General features: G+C 46.1%; 1 long non-coding RNA gene across 2 annotated transcripts; it reads left to right on the forward strand.

Moving 5' to 3' along the window:
• The first annotated feature begins 10,466 nt into the window (after window positions 1-10,466).
• LOC143674712 (uncharacterized) lies at window positions 10,467-20,125 on the forward strand. Of its 2 annotated transcripts, none has more exons than XR_013171184.1 (3): window positions 10,467-10,662; window positions 13,734-13,948; window positions 19,421-20,125. It is a non-coding gene; the product is annotated as an uncharacterized LOC143674712 (long non-coding RNA). The 2 variants fall into 2 exon arrangements; XR_013171183.1 differs by having other exon boundaries at window positions 19,440-20,125.
• The last annotated feature ends 2,400 nt before the right edge of the window (window positions 20,126-22,525 follow it).

The raw sequence follows: 22,525 nt of genomic DNA on the forward strand, positions 1-22,525 counted from the left end.
TAGAATGGTATGATTTCTAAATGTTGTGTTAATTTCTTTTTTTTTTTCTTTCTGTTAATAAAAAAATAAAAAAAATAAAAAAAAAAAAGAGTTGGGAGTCCTGGGTTCAAGGGTCAGATCCAACTTTAATTTATTCCATAGTGTTCTGGTTTGAAAGGATGTATGTCCCCTAGAAAAGTCATGTTTTAATCAAAATCTCATTTCATAAAGGCAGAATAATCCCTACTCAACACTGTACGCTTGAAACTGTATTCAGATCATCTCCCTGGAGATGTGATTTAATTAAGAGTGGTTGTTAAATTGGATAAGGTGACGACATGTCTCTACCCATTTGGGTGGGTCTTGATAAGTTTCTGAAGTCCTATAAAAGAGGGAAGATTTGGAGAATGAGATTCAGAGAGAGCAGAGAATGCTGCAGCACCACAAAGCAGAGAGTCCACAAGCCAGTTACCTTTGGAGATGAAGGAAAACGCCTCCCGGGGAGCTTCAAGAAACCGGAAGCCAGGAGAGAAAGCTAGCAGATGACGCCGTGTTTGCCATGTGCCCTTCCAGCTGAGAGAGAAGCCCTGACTATGTTCGCCATGTGCCTTCTCACTTGAGAGAGAAACCCTGAACTTCATCGGCCTTCTTGAACCAAGGTATCTTTCCCTGGATAGATGCCCTTGATTGGACATTTCTATAGACTTGTTTTAATTGGACATTTTCTCGGCCTTAGAACTGTAAACTAGCAACTTATTAAATTTCCCTTTTTAAAAGCCGTTCTGTTTCTGGTATATTGCATTCCAGCAGCTAGCAAACTAGAACACATAGCTTGGGGCAAATTCTTCCCTCTCTTTGGACCTTAGTCTCTATGTCCATAAAGTGGGACAATTGAACTAGATCAGTGGTTCCTAATGTTTGTGGCATGTCAGAATTCCTTTAAGAGCTGGTTAAAAATACTGATTTCTGGGCCCTTTCCCAGACCTGCCATGTCAGGCCTTGGGAACATTAGTTCATAGGCAAGTCACACTCAGAACAAGCCTTGGCAACCCTGCTTCTAGGGGTCCCTCAACACCTGGGCCTCTGAATCTGTGGAGGTGGAAAAGACCAACCCAATGACCACACTGGGCCAAAGAAAACAGTCTCTGGGCAGTATGTTCTGGGATAATCTAGAAGAAAAAAAATGCTGGATTAGGCTGTGGAAGTCAAGGAAATAGAAGCAGGATTTGGCTTTGGTTCACCACTACATTTTCATTTTCTCCTTGGAAAAAAATCACATTTCCAGCTAAACCACACTTCCCAGTCCCCTTTCAATTAGGAGGGGCCTGTGACTGAGTTCTGGCCCTTGAAAATAGGCAGAAGTGACGAGCATCTGTTTCAGGCCTGGACATAAAATTTCTGTGGGATCCTCTGTGCTCTCTCCCCCTACTGCAGAGAACTTGGAAATGAACTGTGGACGATGGCAGCACTTACGAGATGGAAGAAACCTGGGTTCCTATGGCTGCAGGGAGCTTATCACCCCCAGCCACCCGCAGTGAGCCGCAGGACTAGTGAGCACTATAGACTTGGATTGGGTAAGTCACTGAGATTGCGTGGTTGTTACAGCAGCTGGCATTATCGAGCCTTGTCGAGGCTGGAGGAGATGGGACCACAGCAGGTGCTTAAAGAGTGAGAAACATTTGGACACAGAGAGGAAAAAGCAAAGGGCGTCCAGATGGGAGGGATGGGGTGGAAGCTGGCACATGATGAGAGAGATTGTCTGGGTGGTCCTGAGGGCTACGCTGGGTAGGAGATGAGACCAAAAACGTTCAAACCAGTGGTGCGCTGGAGCCAGCGCCTGCCGGCTCGTGAGAGCCAATCGTTAGCATCTTTTCCAACTCATGATCAGTGATGTCACACTGGTGGCTAGAAATTGGTCATGGTCAGAGTATTTATACTTTGGCAATTGGCCAATACTACAAAGGAGGGCTCCCTCTCCCTTCCCTCCCCACACCACTGATGGCAACCCGCTTGCAGACAGTGCCTGCCATTCCCGGAGGCGGGGAAAGGGCAAAGACATGGGAGCCTTTTCTTATTTCTGCCTTACCCCTTCCAAGGTGGGTGGCCTTGGACACGTGAATGTCACCTCTTTGAGCCTCAGATTCCTTCTGTGCAAAGTGGGGCTGGCATAGCATTGGTGGGAGGATAAAGACAAGTGAGATGGCATAAGTGGAGCCCTGTCTGCACCCCCAGCGTTGCCTGCAGAACTGACGGCCTCCTACTGTAAGTACTTGTGACTCGGGGGCTCTCTGGCCGTGGGGCTCTCTGGTCATGGAGCTTGCTGGGCAACCTCGCAGGGCATGCTGGAAGTGCTGGGAAGCTGGTGTCCTTAGGAACTGGTGGATAAACACCCAAGTCTTCTCCTCCCTTAGGTAGGACAAATCCGAGGCACATCCTACCCCATCTCCCAGAGCTCCCAGCAGTCTCATGCCCCAGTTGTCCCTGGCTGTAAAGGGCTCATTACTGCTCCGTGAACTGGCTTCTTCCCCTGCCTCACTTCCCCCCACCCCCACCCCCACCAGTGCCTTTTGAGATCACCACAAGTGAACAACTTACCCTCTCATCCTCGGCTCAGGTTCTGAGAAGCAGCATCAGCGCCCCCTTATGTGCATGGAGGTTTACAAAATGAGAATACGTCTGCTCCTGGCGCAGGCCCTGTAACACCCCTAAGAGGCAGGCGGTGGGGTTGATCCACTCCATCTTACAGATGGAGAAACTGAGGCTCGGAGAGGAGCAGTGCTTTGCTTGAGGTCATACCACCAAATAGGAGGGCTAACACTGGGGTGTCCAGATCACAAGCTCTGGGTTTATTTTTTTGCTGCTGTAGGCTCCCAGAGCCGGCTGGGAGGGTGGGCTCCACCCCACTGACTTCCGCCGTGACTAGATGGGCCCAGGACACTGGAGGGGGACTGCGCTGGCAGAAGGAGCTGCTGGTTATTAAATCCATCCATCACTCGGCAGGCCTGACCGTATCTGCCCCGGAGAGGAGTCCCATCTGGGGTGTCTGGGGGGCAGGGCGGGGTGGGATGTGGACCCAGCAGGAAGGGGCATGTGGCGGGGCAGGACAAGAGAGGCCTGAGATCAGGATGCGGTCAGAGGCAGCGCCTGGCTGGCTGTGTCCTGGGAGGTGAGAGCGGCCTGGGCACCAGGACAGGCAGGGCTCGCATCATGCAGCCCCCAAGGAGGGGGCCCCACCTGGGGGTCTCTGCCTCTAATTCTCCCATCACCACCCAAGTCATGGAAATCCTGGAGCCCACCAGATCCAGGTTCCCAAGCACTCCCCGACCCAAACAGGGGCCGGGGGCAATACCGGCTGCTGCGACCTAATCCCAGGAGATGCCTTCGGGGGCCTGGCATTTAATGAGCACCAGCTGTGTGCCACGCACCGTGCTGGGCACACCTAATGCCCCCACAGAGGCTCTCAGGCCACGGCTCGCGGCTGGCGTTCTGGAGGCGGCAGACCCCGGCGCAGTGCCCTGGCGAGTCACCTCCCCTCACGAGCCTTAGTTTCCACATCTGTAAAATGGGGATAATAGCGCCTGTCTCATGTGGCGAGGATCCAAAGCCAGATCCTGCTTAATGTGCTCAGGCCAGAGCCTGGCACCTGGGGCATGTTTTTTTTGTTTTGTTTTTTTAATTTTTATTAATAAAACCAATCAACATACAATGTGAACATTCTTTTTTATCACATAGTTGTATATTCATCATCATGACCATTTCTCTGAACATTTGCAGCAATTCAGAAAAAGAAATAAAAAGAAAACAGAAAAAAATGTCATATATACCTTACCTCTTACCCCTCCCTTTCATTGATCACTAGCATTTCAATCCACTAAATTGATTTTAACATTTGTTCTGGGCATGTTTTTAAATGACAGACATCACCAGCAGCCATTGTGCCCAGGGTGCTGTGTAGGGTGCTTTCTGGGGATTACCTTGTTTAAACCCCAGCACTGCCCCAAGGTGGGGGTCTGCTATTCGCCACCCCTTTGACAGGTAAGGAAGCCAAGGTCATGGGCTGCTGGGTGGCAGAGGTGGGATTTGAATCCGGATCTCTCTACCTTCGAGGCCCAACTAGCAGCCCCCCTCCCTCCTGCTCCCTGCCGAGGTGAGGTTAAAAACCCACTGGCTCATCCCTCTGGTTCTTTAAGAAATGTGGTTGGGTGAGGCTTTACTGGAAGCCCAGAGAGGGCAAGGGACCAGCCCATGGCTGCAAAGCAGGATGGTATCAGAGCTGGGACTAGAACCCAGGGCCTCCGGCACTGTGGCCAAACCTCAAACCCACCCACAAGGAATCATGCAGGATCCTGGATGCCATTTCCAGCTCAGCTGTGTTCTCTCAGGGCAGGGGTGCTGCTCTCCTTTCCTGCCCACACCTCACCCTCTCTTTGAAGAAAGGTCCCAGGCCCTGAGAGAGCTCCTGGTCTCTCCTTCCCGAGGCCATTGAGGTGTGGGATTGAGGCCCCATTCTTTTTCTCCTCTCTTGAGAGGTAATTTGCCTGGAACATGTTGAGCACTTTAAAAATTTGGTCACATTGCATCTGTCTGGGTTACCATGGTGACCTCACTTTGAATTTGCTTCCCAGGAGGAGTTGGTAATATTTAATACAGCACTTAGCACTGCTGCCCACGGCGAGTGCGGGGAGCATTCTGGAGTTCCCCCGGAATCCACACACACCCGGGGGGGCCGCACCTCCCCCTCTGAGCAGGGCCTTGGGGTTCCTGGAGGAGGTGGGGGGGTGGGGAGAGGACACCCCCCCCCAACATGGCCTGCCCCTTTGGCAGCACTTTTACAGATGGGGAATTTGAGACTCAGGAGAGTGAGTGACTGGCCTCTGGCCACACGGGAGACCCACACACCTGGGCTGGGCTGGAAGGCTGATGTCTGAGCCTTAGGACATGGCCCGATGGTTTCCAAGGCTGGGGAATCCCAGCTCCAAAGCATCTCCCTTTCCCAAATACCTGAAACACTCTCTTTTTGAGCCATTTGATAGAGTTAAGCACTGCCCTCTCTGAGGGAGAATTTCACAGTGTAAAGGCCGCAAGTGGCGGGCAGTGGACCTTTCTTTGTCCAGCCGCTGTCCTTTCAGTGCTAACTGGGTTATAAGATGACCAGGTCGTTGGGGCTCAAGCTCTGAGGAAGTCTGGAAGAGGGAACCAGATAGATTGGGATGGGGTGGCATGGGGTGAGGGGCTGGGTTCCTGGTAGGGAGACTGTAAGGGAACTCCAGGTAGGGATCAGCCTTAGCCATTTCTGGAGAGGGAGGTGCACGGAGGGCCGTTCTGCTCCCTGGCTCCCCTCCACCCATCTCTCCCAGTGTCTTTTAGTCCCCACCCACTCTGGCTCTTGTAGAGAGGGGAGGTAGAAAGAACAAGAAATCTTAATTTGAATCCAGACTCCACCGAGTCTCCAGATGGGGAAACTGAGGCTTAGAGAGAACTCCGAGACATGCAGGGGCCCACAGCCAGCATGTGGTGAGGCTGGAATTTGAGCCCAATTCAGCCTGAGTGTAGCTTCTGCACTCTTAACCCTGCCTTTGGGCCAGGCTCTCACCCTCTGTCCCCTCTGCCCTTGGGACCTGGGCTGAGAGCTTGGGGAGGTATCAGTGCTGATGAGGAGCTAAGTGAAGCGCTGGTGAGGTGCTGAAGATAGGAAGGAAGAGCTGCTGTAGCTCAAGAAAAAAGCTGGGAACTTGGGAGCTTCAAACCATGGAAGATGGGTTAAAGCAAAGGATTGGGAAGAAGGGGAAAGGCTTTGGTATCTCTAGCCACAACAAAAAATTGAGTTTGCTACGTTTGTCCATCTCAAAAGAAAACAAACCTGTGACTTCTGCATGCTGCCACCAGGTGGCGGTACAGTGTGGTTGCTCATTTCAGAAATTAATCGCCATTAAAAGAAACTTTTCATTAGTTTTTCAAAAAGATAAAAGTCTTTAAAGAGTTAGAGGTATACATCATTTCCCTTGGTTTTTTAAATTATAATAATGCTTTAGTGGAAAAGTGCTTGAAATACCATTTGGTTCCTCCTTTCCTGTTCCTTTAAGGTTTATCTTTCTACCGATTGTAAACCTGGGGCTCTCTGGCTGTCTGTCCACTCTTTTAGGCCTGGTTGGGTTAACAACGACTGATGCCCACACCAAATGTTTCCAGGCCAACCTGAGATGCTGGAGACGGCTCCTGTACCTTTCTTCAGGTAGCCCCACTCTGGAGGCAGCTGCCTCACCCCCAGGTCACCCTACTCCTGCACGGTAGATGTTGCTTATACTGTGGCTCTCCTCTCACTGGTTTTAACTCTCGGCTGCCTCCCTCCAGGCAGGGAATGTGGCTCAGTCATCTTTGTTACTGCCATATCTTAGCCTCAATGCCTGGTATTTGGGTGCTGATCAGCAGTTTGTTCATAAATAAGTGAATGAATGAATTCCCATTTCACAGCTGAAGAAATTGCAACTCCTAGAGGGGAATAATAATAATAGTTGAACTTTGTATGAATCTACTGTCTGCCAGGCACATATTAACTCACTTTTGTCCCCCAACAATTCTAAGCGGTAGATGCTATCATTACTCTCATTTTACAGAAGAGAGAACTGATGCTTGGAGACATTTGGGATAGTGGAACAACTGAAGGAGAGCTAATGCGTCCAGCTCAGTAGCTCATTTGGGATAGGAAGCTGAGGGCAGGCGTCATTCATCCATCCATTCATCCATTCAGGAAAAGTTCACTGCAGTTTGATACCAAGTTGTATCAGTTTGCTAGCTGCCAGAAGAGATATACCAGAACTGGAATGGCTTTTATAAAGGGGAATTTAATAAGTCACATGTTTACAGTTCTAAGGAAATGACAGTGTCCAAATTAAGGCACCAACAAAAGGTGACCTTCACTCAAGAGAGGCCGATGGGTCAGGAACACCTCTGTCAGCTGGGATGTCACGTGGCTGGCATCTGCTGGTCCCTTGCTCCTGGGCTCCTTGCTTTCAGCCTCTGTTCCTATAGGGGTTCCTCATTTTGCTTCTCTGGGGCTGGCTTCCATCTCTTGGCTTCCCTTGGCTCACTCAGGTTCTGGCTTGCTTAACATCTCATGGCGATGTCTGCTGGGCTCCAAGTATCTCCGAACACCTGTATCTCTGTTCTCCTCATGTCTGCATCTGTGTCAGTGCTGCTATGAAGGTTCTGTCAGCTCTGTTTCTGTCATTTCTCCAAAATGTTTCCCCTTTTAAAGACTCCAGTAAACTAATCAAGACCCACCTGAAATGGGTGGAGTCACATCTCCATCTAATCAAAAGGTCACACCCACAACTGGGCAAACCAGAACCTGAGAGAGCCAAGGAAAGCCAAGAGATATCTGTGGAGATAATCTAATCAAAAGCTTCTACACACAATATTTAATCAGGATTAAAAGAAACAGTAGCTTCCACAAGATTGAATCAGGATTAAAACATGGCTTTTCTAGGGTGCATAATACTGGCACACAGGTATTTAGAAGAGCACCAGTCATGGCCCCTGTGATTGGGAACAGGCAGAGGGGTGGACACTAGCCCATCTTCCCTTTTTCCCTTGGCCAGGGTGCTGGGCAGCCTGGGCTCATTCACAACCTGCAAGAGTCTGCCAGCGCTCAGCTCTCCCCACATGGCCTTAAAACTGCCTCAGCCACTTTAAACTTAATATCCTCATGTCACATGGCCTCTGCCAAGAGAGATGCTTCCAGTAGCTTTGGTGGAAGGGAGACAGGAAGCCATGCTTTCATTGAAGGCCCAGTTAATGTCTCCTTGTATCTCACTGGCCCTCCTTGGGCTGTGTGCCCATCCCTGAACCAACTGGGGGACTGAGGGATGGCGTTAGAAGATCGCCTGGGCCCCTGGAAGTGGATAATTCCACCGAAGTATAGGTCAGAAGGTGAGAGAGGTGAATCCCCTAAGGGAAAGGCAGGGGCCAGGGTGGAAGGAGGGACCCGATGTTGGGGAGTGGGCCGCTTTTGTCTACTTACTTCTTTTTCCCAAAGCTGAGAATTCACAGATAAATCCCTGCTTCACCAAAAAGAAGTTGCTGGCTTAAGGCCACTGCTGCTGAACTCAGCTCCTCTCTTCTTGTTGTGAGGGCTTGGGCAGGGCCTCAGTCTCCTCACCTGCCTAGAGGTGTGGTGAGAGTGCAACCAAGGTACTGCAAGGCACCTTGCCCACTGCAGACCCCTCCTCAAATGTGCGTGATGTTCTCGTTGGGCCGAAGCACCCTCCCATTGCCAGCCTGTGGCCCAGCCCTGAGCACAAAGCCAGTCTCTCTAGGCCTTGCTTTTTCCAGCTGTGGAACGGCAAGGGGAGGTTTGGATAGAGACAAAGGTCTAAGGAAGGCTGGAATAATGCAAGCCCGTCTCTCTGTATGAAGGGAGGGGGACTGACATCCCCTAACCCTGCTTGGCATCTGTTGTTTTCCTTGCCCCACACTTGCTTACCTTTCTGGTAATTGCAATTCAATTTCCTGTTGGGCTTTAGGTGGGCTCTACCCCGTACTTCCAGGCATGAGCCAGTTGACACGTCAGGTTCTCCACCAGATTGGTTCAGGAAGGGGCAGAGCCAGGCAGAACGATTCTCAGGAGTTTTGCTTTTTTCCCATTGGAAGGAAACCTGGGTGGATACAGTGCTAGAGGCCTGCCACCACCATCTTGCTATCATGTAGAGACAGAGAAATGAAGCCAAGATTCAAAGGACAGCAGAGCTGAGTGAAGAGAAACCAGGTCTGATAGCATCCTTTGAGCCCCTGTATCTGGCCATTCCGGAAGCCACCTGTGTCCTATGTAGTTTTCAATAATATGAGCCAACAATTGCCTACTTAATTTGTTGTTCTGTCACTTGCAATCCAAAAAGCCCCAAGTGATACTTCCTGAGCTTGAAGTGTTAAAGAGGAGGTGAGGAGTGGCAAGGGAAGGTTGGGATTCTAGATCTCTTATCTAGAAAGCTTCTGTGGCTGCTCTGAGAGTTCCTGGAACAGCAAGGCCCAGGGGTGAGGCCGACTCTCAAGAGGGGTTGTGAAAATTGATCATGGCAGCTGCAGGTGGTCACTCCAGCTTATGAATACGGGAGTAGCTCACTCAGTTTTGAACTAGAAATTTAATTGCATTTCAGCTGAAGCTGTGAGAAGAATCAGTCATTAGCAACTTCACTTAGACATCTTCCTGGGCAGCTGGGGAAGCAGGTGTGAGCACCTGTGGAGACCACAGCCTAACCGGGCTGGGGTGGCTGATTAGTTAAACATCAGGAGCAATAATTGGATTGTAGTTAGGAGAAGAGGCCATTCAATGGTAACATTAAGGACTCCTCTAACCCACTGAGTCACATGTTCTCATGGCCCCTTCAGCCCCCACCTCCGTGGGTCCTCAGTATGTCCTGTACCACCACCCCCCTCTGCCCCAAGTAACAGTACATTGGCGGGGGACCATCCCTGCAGGTGCCCTGCCTTTCTCAAACACCCTGGCCCACTTTAGGGAACTTGCAGGACAATCTCGAGGTTAAAATACTCAGGCTCTGGAGCCAGACCAGCCTGGGTTTAAATCCCAGCTTCTCCGCTTTCTGTCTGTGTGATCCTGGGCAAGGTTCTTGGCCTCTCTGAGCCTTATTTCCCTCGTCTGTGAGGCAATTGTAACTCTGTGAACCACCTGGGATTGTTGTAGGTGGAAATGAGCCAACATGGGCACGAAGCCTGGCACAAGGGGGGCACCCAGAGAGGTATTCTCTTTTACTGGTGGCTTTGGGGATGGGTGGCCTCTGACGGGTGAGGAAGGGGGATCCAGAATATGGATGGAAAGGCTGAGGATCCAAGGCTCACAATCAGATTCTAGTGTTTGTTCATTTGATTGGCAAAGAAAAATTAATTGAGCACCTACCAAGTGCTGGGCACAATTCTAGATGCTTAGGATTTAGCTGTGGACAAAATGGACACTAATTCCTGCCCTCGTGGATCTTATACTTCCTTCAGAGACAGATAAAAAACATATTATACAAGTGAAAACTAAAAATATTATAGGTGATGATAAAAACTGAGAAGAATAAAGCAGAGAAGGGAACTGGAGGGTGTTGCGTTAGCTGGTCAGGGAGGGACTCATTGAGAAAGTAATGTAGCTAAAAAATTAGGATCTAAGGGAAGATTATGGTTGCTGAATCATTATATGGATATTTCTTTTCGTTTTCTGGTATATTGGAGTAGACAGAGGGAAATACCTGAAATCTTTGAACTGTAATCCAACTGCCTTGATCTCTGATAATGAGTACATAACCTTTATTTTGTGCTCTTGTGATTGTAAAATGCTTGTGCCTGATCCTCGCTTGAAGCCAATTTTATCCGGTTTTGCAACTTTGGAGTCTCGTGATCACCAAAGACAGCCCCTAATGTTTATTTTGTCTGTTTGTTTTAATTTAAAAATTGTATTTACTTAGAAGCATTCAGAATGTCAACAAAACAGCTGCAACTTTTTTTTTTGCAATTACACAGTGGTATTCAGTTAAGAGAACGACAATTATATCAGATCAGCTGCATCAGAGACAACTGAAGATAAAAAAAATTACCATCCCCATAAACAACTAATTTGTACTGTGCACCAACAAGAGCCTGCTTTCAGTTTCCATGCTGACTTACAACCGCCATACTGTACCAGGCAAGGTGAGTGGCTTTTGAAAAGAGCACCAGGACAGGGCTATCCAAAGACACATTCAGTAGTGTGTTCGCTATGGAAAAAGAGACACTGTTCAGCTTTAAAACAAATCTTAGCCTTACATTTCAACTTTTTTCTTTAGAAGGAGAGAGTTATGTACAGGGCGGGTTAAATGCTTTTTAGACAAGAAAAAAAACTTATTCAATAAGTTGAAAAATCAACTTATTCATCATCATCTTCATTTTCCTCCTTCCCCTTCTTTTTCTTGCTTTTCTCAGGCTTGACAGCTCCCTTCTCTGCTGCATCAGGCTCTCCTTCAGCCCAGCACGCACCAGTGTCCTCTTCATATTGCTCCTTCAGCTTAGCAGCCTGCTTTTCCTAAGGCTGCTTGTTGTCCACAGCAGTGTTAGTCCATAGCTGTCCCAGTTTCTTTGCAGTATCGCCAATGGATGGCCAATGGCTTGGCCAGGGCATTTGCCTTTGATTTTTGGGCAAAACAAAACAGGAAAAAGACCGAAGGGGGCCTCTTGGGTGCATTGGGATCCTTGAACTTCCTTTCTGTTTCCCCTGTAGGAGTCGGTGTAGGTTTTCATTTCCCTTTCATAATGGGCCCTCTCCACGTTGGTCATGTCTTCCCATTTTCCTTTCTCTTTAGCAGACATGCTCTTCCACCTCATAGCACTTCTTAGAACTACCTGGGTACTTCTGCTTGTGCTCTTCCCAGCAAGTTTGCACGAAGAAGGCAGATATATGATGACATTTTGTCTCTCGGCTGCTTAGGGTCTCCTTGCCCATGTCTAGTTATTTTTTCTTGCAGTGCCTGCTCAGCCCACGCTTGCCGCAGTGCTGCCTCTTCGGAGCTCAATGTACTGCAGTGGCTACGGCGCCTCCTAACATTCACTAATGAAGGGACTTGGTTCAACCCAGAATAAACCCACACCAAGTCCACAGTTATCTTGATAACCAAAGCTGGATCTAACCAACGTGGGCCCGCCTGACATGCGGCTTAGGCTTTAACCTACGCATCACCTAAACCCCATTATAATGTAAAAATCACGCCCGTTGTCATATTAAGGCCACCATTTTCTTACATGTGTTCTGGACTTAGCATGTAATCAATCTGTGCATGCTCAATAATTAGATCACCTCTAATTACATCATCTGCGGCCACTGTGCTCACTATCCTAAACTTTGCTCATCCTTTGATATTTTAAACCATCAGGATACGGCGGGCCATCGCAGCTAAGGAAATTTGCCTTAAAATGAGCTAAGGCATGGAAATCTCTAAAATCACTTGAGAGGCCCTGTGTGTGTGTGTGTGTGTGTGTGTGTGTGTCTGTGTGTCTGTTTGTCTGTCTGTCTTTCTGTCTGTCTGAATTCGCCTCCCACCCCCACTCCCACCCCTAGGTGACCTAGGGTGGAGACTGGGGTTCACTTCCTGGTGCCTGCCCGTGCAAAAACAACCAAACAGAAAACTGTCAGGATAATGCAGTTTGTAGAGACAGATTTTGGGCCAGATAGGCCATCTGGTCTCCTGCTTGATGCCTAGCAATAAACTCTTTTTCTCTTTGAAACCCTGGTGTCTCAGGAACTAGTCACTGAGCTCATCGGGCAAAGAATCCATTGCCTTTGTCCGGTAACAGTAACATCTGCAGAAAGACCAGAAGGAGGAGAGGCAATGAGTCAGGCCTTCTAAAAAGAGGGAACAAAACTCTCATGGTTGAGAATAACCTAAGGAGACAGACGACTAAATGTAATATGCTGTCCTGGAAGGGATCCGGGGACAGGAAAAGGACATTAGGGGAGAACTGAGGAAATCTGAATAGAGTATGAGCTTCAGTTAATAGTAATGTATCGATACTGTTAATTAACTGTGACAAATGTTAGTAATAGGGGAAACTGGCATTGAGCTCCATGGGAACTCTCTATAGTACCTTGCATATTTTCTGAATGTAGATGGGGCACTCCCAAATCTCAGCTTGTTGCTCATGCAGCTCAAACACACAAACACATCGACTGAGCTGAGGAGGAAAAAAGGTTCATTTATGCTTTCTCAAATCAGTCTCTGCATAGTGATTTTTCAACTGGCTTTTATATCCATCACAGACGAAGACAGAGAATTATCTTAACAAGTAACAGAGGTCTAGAGAAATTCAAGAGTTTATCTCAGTTATTTCCTACTTCCTTTAGGATTTACATTCTCTGTGACACCTGGGAAAGGTGCCTCCAAGTCTAGAGAGAGAGAGACGAAAAACTCTATTCATAGCTGAGAGGGCTGGGGCCATAGATGAAAGCTTATTCAAATCTGGTTGTGGACTTCACATTTCCATATTGCTCTTTTGTGAGACTAAGAGTTCTCATACACAGCTTGCTTCCAGCTTTAAAGTTATATTTAAAACCTGTTTTAAAGGTTACATTTTAAGGCTACTATTCAAATTTCCAGCTTGTGTACAGTTTTAACATTATATTTTAAAAGTTACTGTTACATAAGTCTAAAGCTATTCTAAAATAAAATGTTTAAGAAGGCAAGTAGCAAGTGCAAAGGTCCTAAGGCAGGAGTGTGCCTGGTGGGGTCAGCAAGGAAGCTGGCGTGGCTGGACGCCCTGACTGAGGGGAGAGTGGGAGGAGAGGAGGTCAGGGAGTGGGTGGGGGATGGATGGTGGAGGGGCTGTTAGAACACCCGGAGGACTCTGGTCTTTGTTTTGAGGTTGATGCAGGGCTACTGGAGGGCACTGAGCATAGGAGTGTCACAATCTGACTTGTGTTCTACCAGGGTCTTCCAGCTGACTGTACCTTTTTTTTTGTTTTGTTTTGTTTTCGGTAAGCTCTGTTTCTGTGCTCAGTCTTGTGTGGGGGTGGGGAGGGTCACATGTCACAGGCTCTGCCTCCCACTATGGCGCTGAGGAGACCAGGCAACAACTCCAGCAGCCTCCCGCTCTCCATCCCAGGGTTCAGCTAAGGGGAGGGCACATAACTCAAGCTTGGACTCTTTCTCTGTGTTGGTCAGCTTTTGCCGTGGTAACAAACAGCCTGCAAATCTCAGTGGCTTATACCAATAATATGTATTTTTTGCTCACAGGTCTGAGGGTTGGCTGTGTCTCTGCTCAGCTCTCTCTCATGTGTCTGAAGGGGTGGCCCCTATCTGGGAAATACTGTTCTCCTGGAAGAGAGAAGCAAGAAGCTAACTTGAACTACGCAGGTTAATTTACAGCTAATGCTCAGATCTAGCACATATGGCATCCACTCACCTTGGCCAGTCCAAGTCAAACAGCCAAAGCTGATACTTGGAGGAAGGTAAGTAGACTCCAACTACAGGGAGGAAAGTCAAGGGTATAACTCCCTCAGAGAGGACGGAGTGGATAATTGAGAAAAATAATACACATCTACTTGCAAGACTCTGACTTGGGAGAGGCTGGGACAGGACTCACTCACCTGCTGACCAGCTCCCGCCTCTGTGACCTCCCAAGCTGGCTGACTCTTGTCTATTCCCAGCCAGCTTCTTCAGCCTTGCAGCAACTCTGTGCATTTCCTTAGGCCTTATATTGACCATGTTCAGTTTCTGTGGCTTGCAATATAAAAACCTCAGATAAGAGAAGAGCATATAATAACAAATTGAAGTGGTGCCAACAGAATTTCTTTGGGGAAGCAAGAGGACTATAAATTGATAAAGAGCAGCATGATAAATGTGGATGGTAAGGGGAATCCAGTACCTGGAGTAAATCCTTTGGGCCAGAAAGAAGGAAAGAAACACCAGGGGGCCCACAGGGAAGGTGGGAAGATAGCAGAGACCAACTTTATTCATTTCCCAATTTGGCTGGTGAAAAATTTGAAGCCCATGCCCACAAACAACACTCACATCCTCTGAGGCCCCAGGCCCCAGCCAGGACTGAGGTTTCCTCTTATTACCCACTTAGTCCTCAGTTTCTCAACCCTAGTTGTACATTAGAAACCCCTGGGGAATTTTTTTTTTTTTTAACATAATGCCCAGGTTCCTCTCCAACCCATATAAATCCGGCTATCTGGGCACAGACATTTTAAAAGCTCCCCAGGCGATTCTAGGAAGCAGCCAGATTGAGACCCACTGCCCTAGTTCACCCAAGCTCTTTCCCACCTGTGGGTGAAAGCTGTTCCCATGGCAGTGCATGAAGAAGGATACCAGCCCTGAGATGCCAGATCTTCCCATTTTTCAACAGAAAACAGACAAGATAAAAATTTAAAACCCTGGATATTTTAATGTGATATCTCCCAATTTTTACATGTTAGCTCATCTTGCTTAAATTCTGTGCAGGTTAAATACAATATGTCTGCGGACTATTAGACATGAACCTAATACATTAAAGAAATAGATGCAAGTCTTCAGGGACGCACCTCTGCTGTCCAGCGAGGCTGGAGGTGAAATAAGACCTCTCATAAGGCAGCCCGTGCCCTCTAGTGGCAGCTGGTGAGGCTGCTTCAGGCAGGGCTGGGCCCCAGGGAGTGCTCTCGCTGAAGTTCTCAAAGTGGGGTACCGGGATAGCAGTAACAACCTCATTTGGGAACTTGTTAGGAATGAAAATTTGGGGGGCCCTACCTCAGACTTACTGAATCAGAAATTCTGGGGGTGGGGTCCAGCAAACTGTTTTAACAAGGCCTCCAGGTGATTCTGATGAATGCTAAAATTTGAGAGCTCTTAAGTTCAGTACCAGCCTGGTATTGCTATCAGACAAGTATGTCAAAACAGCGCAGGCTTCTGAGAGCAAAAAAACTGTCCTCAAGACTCAGCTGCTGAGTAGTAAGGGAAAGCAATGGGGAAGAACTGACAGAGTTGAACCCACTGGTGCCAGGACAGCTTTGCCAAACACACTGCATAAACTTTTCTGCCCACGCTAGCCTGCACAACTGAGTAATGGAAGTAGAACAGGACCATCTCGCAGAGAAAACTGATGCAAGCTTCTCAGATGGCAAAGGTTATATCATGTTGTGTCAAGTTTATCCTGGAGTTCTTAGGACAGAAATCACAGGTACAATGGCAGGGTAATTCCAGAGCCCTAGAAAGACTATTCTTAGGGAATGTAAGACTTGAACTTCAGATAGAAGGCAGAGGAACTAAACAAAAATTGAGAAAGAAATAAAGCAGAAAAACTCGAAACTAAAGTCCAAGAAAGGAGGGAAGACAGAAAAGAAGGGCGATCCCCTTGACCAGATGGAAGGAGACCCTCTGAGACATCAATTTAACCAAATAGATGTCTTCCTGGAAGAAATGCTTTATACTTCAATTACTGTCAAAATGAAAAATCCCCACACTGACTTAAGATACAGCTGTGCTGGGGACTTCCGGGTCAAGATGGCGGCTTAACAACATGCGTGTTTTAGTTTGTTCTCCAGAACAACTACTAAATAACCAGAAACAGTACAGAACAGCTCCTGGGGCCACGTCAGTGACCAGACACACAGCATACCCCAGTCTGGACCAGCTGGACCAGCTGCGAGCACCCCCCCGAACCGTGAGTTCCCAAAGCTGCGGCAGCCAGTGCCCCTCCCCCACAGGCTGCTTTCCAGAGGGGAAAGGAAAGGACTTTACCAGCAGCAGAGACTGGGCACAATCAAACACCAATTGTGGAACTAATTAACTAATTCTGACTACTAAAAATAGGCCCCCAGCTTAGGTGAACCTGATCAAAGCGGAGGTTGCTCATTTTTGCCCTGGCGCCAAGGGGGCAGGACTGACAGAAAAAGGGGGGAAAAAAAAAGAAGGAAACAGAGGTTTTTGTGGCTGTGTATCTATAAAGGCTTGACTGCCTCTGGATACAGCAGCAGGACTTTTCAGGCTGCAACTGCCCCAGACATAGGCAGAAGTGAGCTCTTTGGGGGGCTTGTCTGGAGTCTGTGCCTTCCCCAGGGGAGGGGTGAAGCCCAACTCAGGTGGAATCCCTCCATCAAGGAATTCAGAAACCAGGGCTTGGTAATTTGAAGCCATTAAAACCAGCCTACAACCTCTCCTCTGTCTCCACCACGCCCCCAGCAGGGTGAGTCTGCCAAAGTTAAAGGTACCGCATCATCTTATGCTGGTGGGACCTGCAGTCAGACAAGCGCCACATACTGGGCAGGATAAGAAAAACAGAGTCCAGAGACTTCACAGGAAAGTCTTTCAACCTGCTGGGTCTCACCTCAGGGAAAACCAACGCAGGTGACTCTTTCCTCCTGATAGGAGGCCAGTTTGGTCTGGGAAAATCTGGCTGGGGTCTATAATATCTAAGTGGACCCTCCTAAATGTGTGTGGGTGAAAGGCACCACACAAGCAGGGCAAGAAACAAGAAAACAAGAACTGGAAAATTCTCCTCTGTTAAACAAAACTTAAGCTAAAGGTCCAGATAAAGCTGAATGGAATGTCAAAGAACAGACAGACAACAAATTCATCCAGCAAGAAAACCCTAGATAAAAGAAGTGAAAGCAATCTCCAGAATAAACTAATTAAGGTAATTAAATGCCTAGACGCCAGCAAAAAATAACAAATCACACTAAGAAAATTGAAGATATGGCCCAGTCAAAGGAACAAACCAACAATTCAAATGACATGCAGGAGCTGAAACAATTCAGAATATACAAACAGACATGGAAAACCTCATCAAAAACCAAATCAATGAATTGAGGGAGGATATAAAGAAGGCAAGGAAAGAACAAAAAGAAGAAACTGAAAGTCTGAAAAAACAAATCACAGAACTTATGGGAATGAAAGACACAGTAGAAGAGATGAAAAAAACAATGGAAACCTACAATGGTAGATTTCGAGAGACAGAACATAGGATTTCAAAATTGGAGGATGGAACATCTGAAATCTGACAAGAAACAGAAACTATAGGAAAAACAATGGAAAACTATGAGCAGGGACTCAGGGAATTGAAAGACAATATGAAGCGCATGAATATATGTGTTGTGGGTGTCCCAGAAGGAGAAGAGAAGGGAAAAGGAGGAGAAAAACTAATGGAGGAAATTATCACTGAAAATTTCCCAACTCTTATGAAAGACTTAAAATTACAGACCAAGAAGTGCAGCGTACCCCAAAGAGAATAGATCCAAATAGACATACTCCAAGACATTTAATAATCAGAATGTCAGAGGTCAAAGAGAAAGAGAGGATCTTGAAAGCAGCAAGAGAAAAGCAACCCATCACATACAAGGGAAGCCCAATAAGACTATGCACAGATCTCTCAGCAGAAACCATGGAGGCGAGAAGACAGTGGGATAATATACTTAAATTATTAAAAGAGAAAAACTGCCAACCAAGAATTCTATATCCAGCAAAATTGTCCTTCAAAAATGAGGGAAAAATTAAAACATTTTCAGACAAAAAATCACTGAGAGAATTTGTGACCCAGAGACCAGCTCTGCAAGAAATACTAAAGGGAACACTAGAGAAAGATATGAAGACAGAAGAGAGAGGTGTGGAGAAGAGTGTAGAAAGGAAGACTATGATGAGTAAAGGTAAAAAGAAGGAAAATTAGATATGACATATAAAATCCAGAAGGCAAAATAGCAGAAGAAAGTACTACCCATGCAGTAATAACACTGAATGTTAATGGATTAAACTCTCCAGTCAAAAGACATAGTCTGGCAGAATGGATTAAAAAACAGGACCCATCTATATGCTGTCTCTACTCAAAGGACATGAGGCCAAGGACACAAATGGACATTTTACACATCAATGTTTATAGCAGCATTATTAACAATTACCAAGAGATGGAAACAGCCAAAATGTCCATCAACAGACAGCTGACTAAACAATCTGTGACAATTACAAAAGATGGAATATTATGCAGCTGTAAGACAGAATAAAGTTATGAAATATGTAACAACATGAATGGACCTTAAGGACATTATGCTGAGTGTGATTAGCCAGGAACAAAAGGACAAATACTGTATGGTCTCACTGATATGAACTGACATTAGTGAATAAACTTGGAATATTTCCTTGGTAACAGAGACCATGAGGAGATAGAAATAGGGTAAGATGTTGGGTAATTGGAGCTGAAGGGGATACAGATTGTGCAACAGGACTGACTATAAAAACTCAGAAATGGACAGCACAATACTACCTAACTGTAATGTAATTATGTTAAAACACTGAATGAAGCTGCATGTGAGAATGATAGAGGGAGGAGGGCTGGGGACATAAATGAAATCAGAAAGAAAGATAGATGGTAAAGATCGAGATGGTATAATCTAGGAATGCCTAGAGTGTATAATAATAGTGAAATGTACAATGTACAAATTTTAAAAATGTTTTTGCATGAGGAAGAACAAAGGAATGTCATTATTGCAGGGTGCTGAAAATAGATAATTAATACTTTAAAATGTCACCTTATGTGTGAGACTAAAGCAAAAAATGTTTATTTGTTACAAAATTTATATTTTGACTAGAGCATTTCCTAATATAACTCATGTAGATAGTTTGATTGAATGTCATAAGTACTTGGAATCTCAGGTAGGACATGAGATTTTGTTAGTTTGTCCAAAGTGATGCCCCGATGAATCCCAGAGTGATTTGATCAGTGACTAGAAAAGTGTTTGCAAGCCCCCTTCGGGGAATGGTGAGAGTGGGGAGAAATTCAACTTCCTCAAGTTGAATTCCTGATATTCTCACAAGCAGTGTAGACAACCAAAGCTATAGGCTGGGCCCCCAGTCTTGGGGTTTGTTCACATGAAACTTAACCCCACAAAGAATATGTCAAGTCTACTTAAAATTTAGGCCTAAGAATCACCCCCAAGAGAGCCTCTTTTGTTGCTCAGATGTGGCCTCTCTCTCCAGCCAACATGACGAGCAGTCTCACCACCCTCCCCTTCTCTGCGTGGGACATGACTCCCAGGGGTGTGGACCTTCCTGGCAACGTGGGACAGAGATCCTGGAATGAGCTGAGACTCAGCATCAAGGGACTGAGAAAAACCCTAGAATGAGCTGAGAATTAACATCAAGGGATTGAGAGAACCTTCTCAACCAAAGGGGGAAGAGTGAAATGAGACTAAGTGTCAATGGCTGAGAGATTCCAAACAGAGTTGAGAGGTTATCCTGGCGGTTATTCTTATGCATTAAGTAGATATCACCTTGTTGTTCAAGATGTAGCAGAGAGGCTGGAGGGAACTGCCTGAAAATGTGGAGCTGTGTTCCAGTAGCCATGCTTCTTGATGATGATTGAACAATGATACAGCTTTCACAATGAGACTCTGTGAATGTGAAAACCTTTGTGTCTGATGCTCCTTTTAGCTACTATATCAACAGAAGAGTAGAACATATGGAATAAAAATAAATAATAGGGGGAACAAATGTTAAAATAAATTCAGTTTGAAATGCTAGTGGTAAATGAAAGCGAGGGGTAAGGGGTATGGTATGTATAATCTTTTTTTCTCTGTTATCGTTTTATTTCTTTTTCTGTTGTCTTTTTATTTCTTTTTCTAAATCGATGCAAATGTTCTAAGAAGTAATGAATATGCAACTATGTGATGATATTAAGAATTACTGATTGTATATGTAGAATGGAATGATATCTTAATGTTTTGTTTATTTTTTTTAATTAATAAAAAAAGTTAAAAAAAAAGATACAGCTGTGCCAGCTCTTGGGGAAATCAGATCTAATGCTCCATAGGTGAGAAGTGGAGAGACCCCAGCACTTTCCCTGCAGTGAGGTTTCCCAAAGAAGTGATTGTTCTCAGTACATTCAGTTGTTTAGGAAATATTTGCACCTGGCTAAATCAAGAGGCGCTGTAGAGAAAATCTGACAAGAAAAGGAAGGGTTCAGCAGGAACCAGACAGCAGGTGGGAGAGAGTCACAATAAGTATGCCACTTCAAAATCCACCCACCCCCAACCCCGACTTCTAGAACCAGTTTTGTTTGTACTGTCATTCTAACAGTACTATTACCAAAATGCACTAATTCAGTTAACATGTAATATTACCGATTCAATATGTATTAATTAACCTTATTCACTCAATAAATATTTTTTACCACCTATAGTTGCTCAGTCATTATTCTAGGTTCTGGGGTTACAGTAGTAAGTAAACACATGCAAAAAAATCCTGCCCTCATAGAACTTACATTCTAAGCGAGAGAGAAAGGTAGTAAAATGTATACAGCTTCGACTTCTTCATCTTCAGCTTGCCTCTCCTCAAGCTCTTAATTCAAAGTTTTCAAAACCTTGAGTATTGACTTCTTCTGGACCAGAAGGTGACAGTTTTTAAAGTCTCGACGTTAGGAAAGTCAGCTCAGGACAGGGCCTCTAAAACAATTAATATGCAATGAATCACTTGGAGATCTTAAAACGTGGCTTCAGATTTGATGGGTCTTGGGAAGAGTCTGTTTCCACAAGCTCCCAGGCGCTGCGGCTGTTGCTCCACAGTTGTGAGGAACATCTTTGAGTAGTAGGGACTTAGGAGGCAGGCTGTCAAGATTGAAGCTAACCCAAGGGATAGGAATTTTTAGCCAGGTCCCTGCCCTCAGGTTACTCCTTGCTGCTGTTCTGAGTTTCCATCTGGGAAGCCCTAGATAGCCTGCAGGAAAGTCTTGGTGTCTTGTTACCCAGCTCCCATTAGCAACTCGTTCAAGCGCCTGGGGCAGCAAGGATCAATATTCCTCAAAGGTGAGGAAACAGAACCCTGGAGAGGTCAAGAGAGGTTTTAGGGCCAGTGGCACCAAAGCTGGGACCAAACTTCCATCAATCCCAGTCCCTGTCTATAGGGCTTGCCCAGGCCAGTGTTCTGCAGGGCCTAGAGCAGACAGAGGTGATCAGAGATGCAGGGAGGTACCTGGGCAAGTGCTTCTAGGCCTGTAAAACGAGTTCAGCAGTAAACTTCATTCAGACTCACATAAAATGATACATTGATAGGTCTCAGAGGCCCTTTAACCTAAACAGGCCCTTTTAACGGATCTCGTTACTATGGCCCACCTGAAAACAGTTCAGTAGTTTGACATCACAGAATTGGCTTTGGGAGAGGTTTCCGGTTTACTTCTTTAGCTTAGGTGTGTGAATTTCATAAGAATCAATCTGATGGAAGCTGTTCAGTCTTTCCAGCTGGGTTTTCCATAGCCCAGATTAATACCGCTGGGCGAGCATGGGGAAAGAGGGTGGTAGGAGAAAGACTATTTCCTTCCTTTAGGCTAGAAGACATGAGGAATTGTTCATTCTCATTTTATAGGATCCTTTAGAAATATTAACATAGGGAGAATGGACATCCAAACAGCTATTTCTTATGTAAAGTTGGGAGATATCAATAGAGATTATTCAGTCAAAACAGCCCCCTCGATGTGTAAATACTTAACCATCTAGAATGGCAAATATCGCTTTATGGCATGTAATAGATTATAATGTGCTAAGACATGGAGATACTTTTTCATGGGACTAAAATAACAAAGACAACAATTGGAGATGCCCTTAGTGGAAAAGAACATGCCAATATGAATGCTGCAGGCAGACACATTCTGTTAGGGAAGTCAAAGGCAAATGCTGAACTAAGCCAGTGCCATTTCCCCTGGGAGATTCTGCTCATGGTAGTTAGTATGACATGTCTACAAGAGACTTAAATGGCCAAGACTCAAAAAAGGCCATCAAGCAGTAGGGAGAGGGCGGGGTACCAAGAGCAGAATTTTCCAAAACTGGAGCCAAGACCATTTGCAACAACGGCCAAAAGAGGCAGCTGGTTTCTCAGAAGATGAAAACAGACAAAGCCTCTAAAAATAAAGGAGGGTGACAGAAGTGGTTACCTTGGAGATCAGTTCAGAATCTGTAACAGATGGGGAACCCGATAGGGTATTGGTCACAAAGGCCACACAATATTCTAGAAAATGGAAGAAGGCAAGGCATCTGGGGAAGGAGATGTGCTCCCAGAATTTTCTCACAAACTAC

This window comes from Tamandua tetradactyla, chromosome 2, assembly GCF_023851605.1.
Source record: "Tamandua tetradactyla isolate mTamTet1 chromosome 2, mTamTet1.pri, whole genome shotgun sequence".
Classification (NCBI taxonomy): domain Eukaryota; kingdom Metazoa; phylum Chordata; class Mammalia; order Pilosa; family Myrmecophagidae; genus Tamandua; species Tamandua tetradactyla.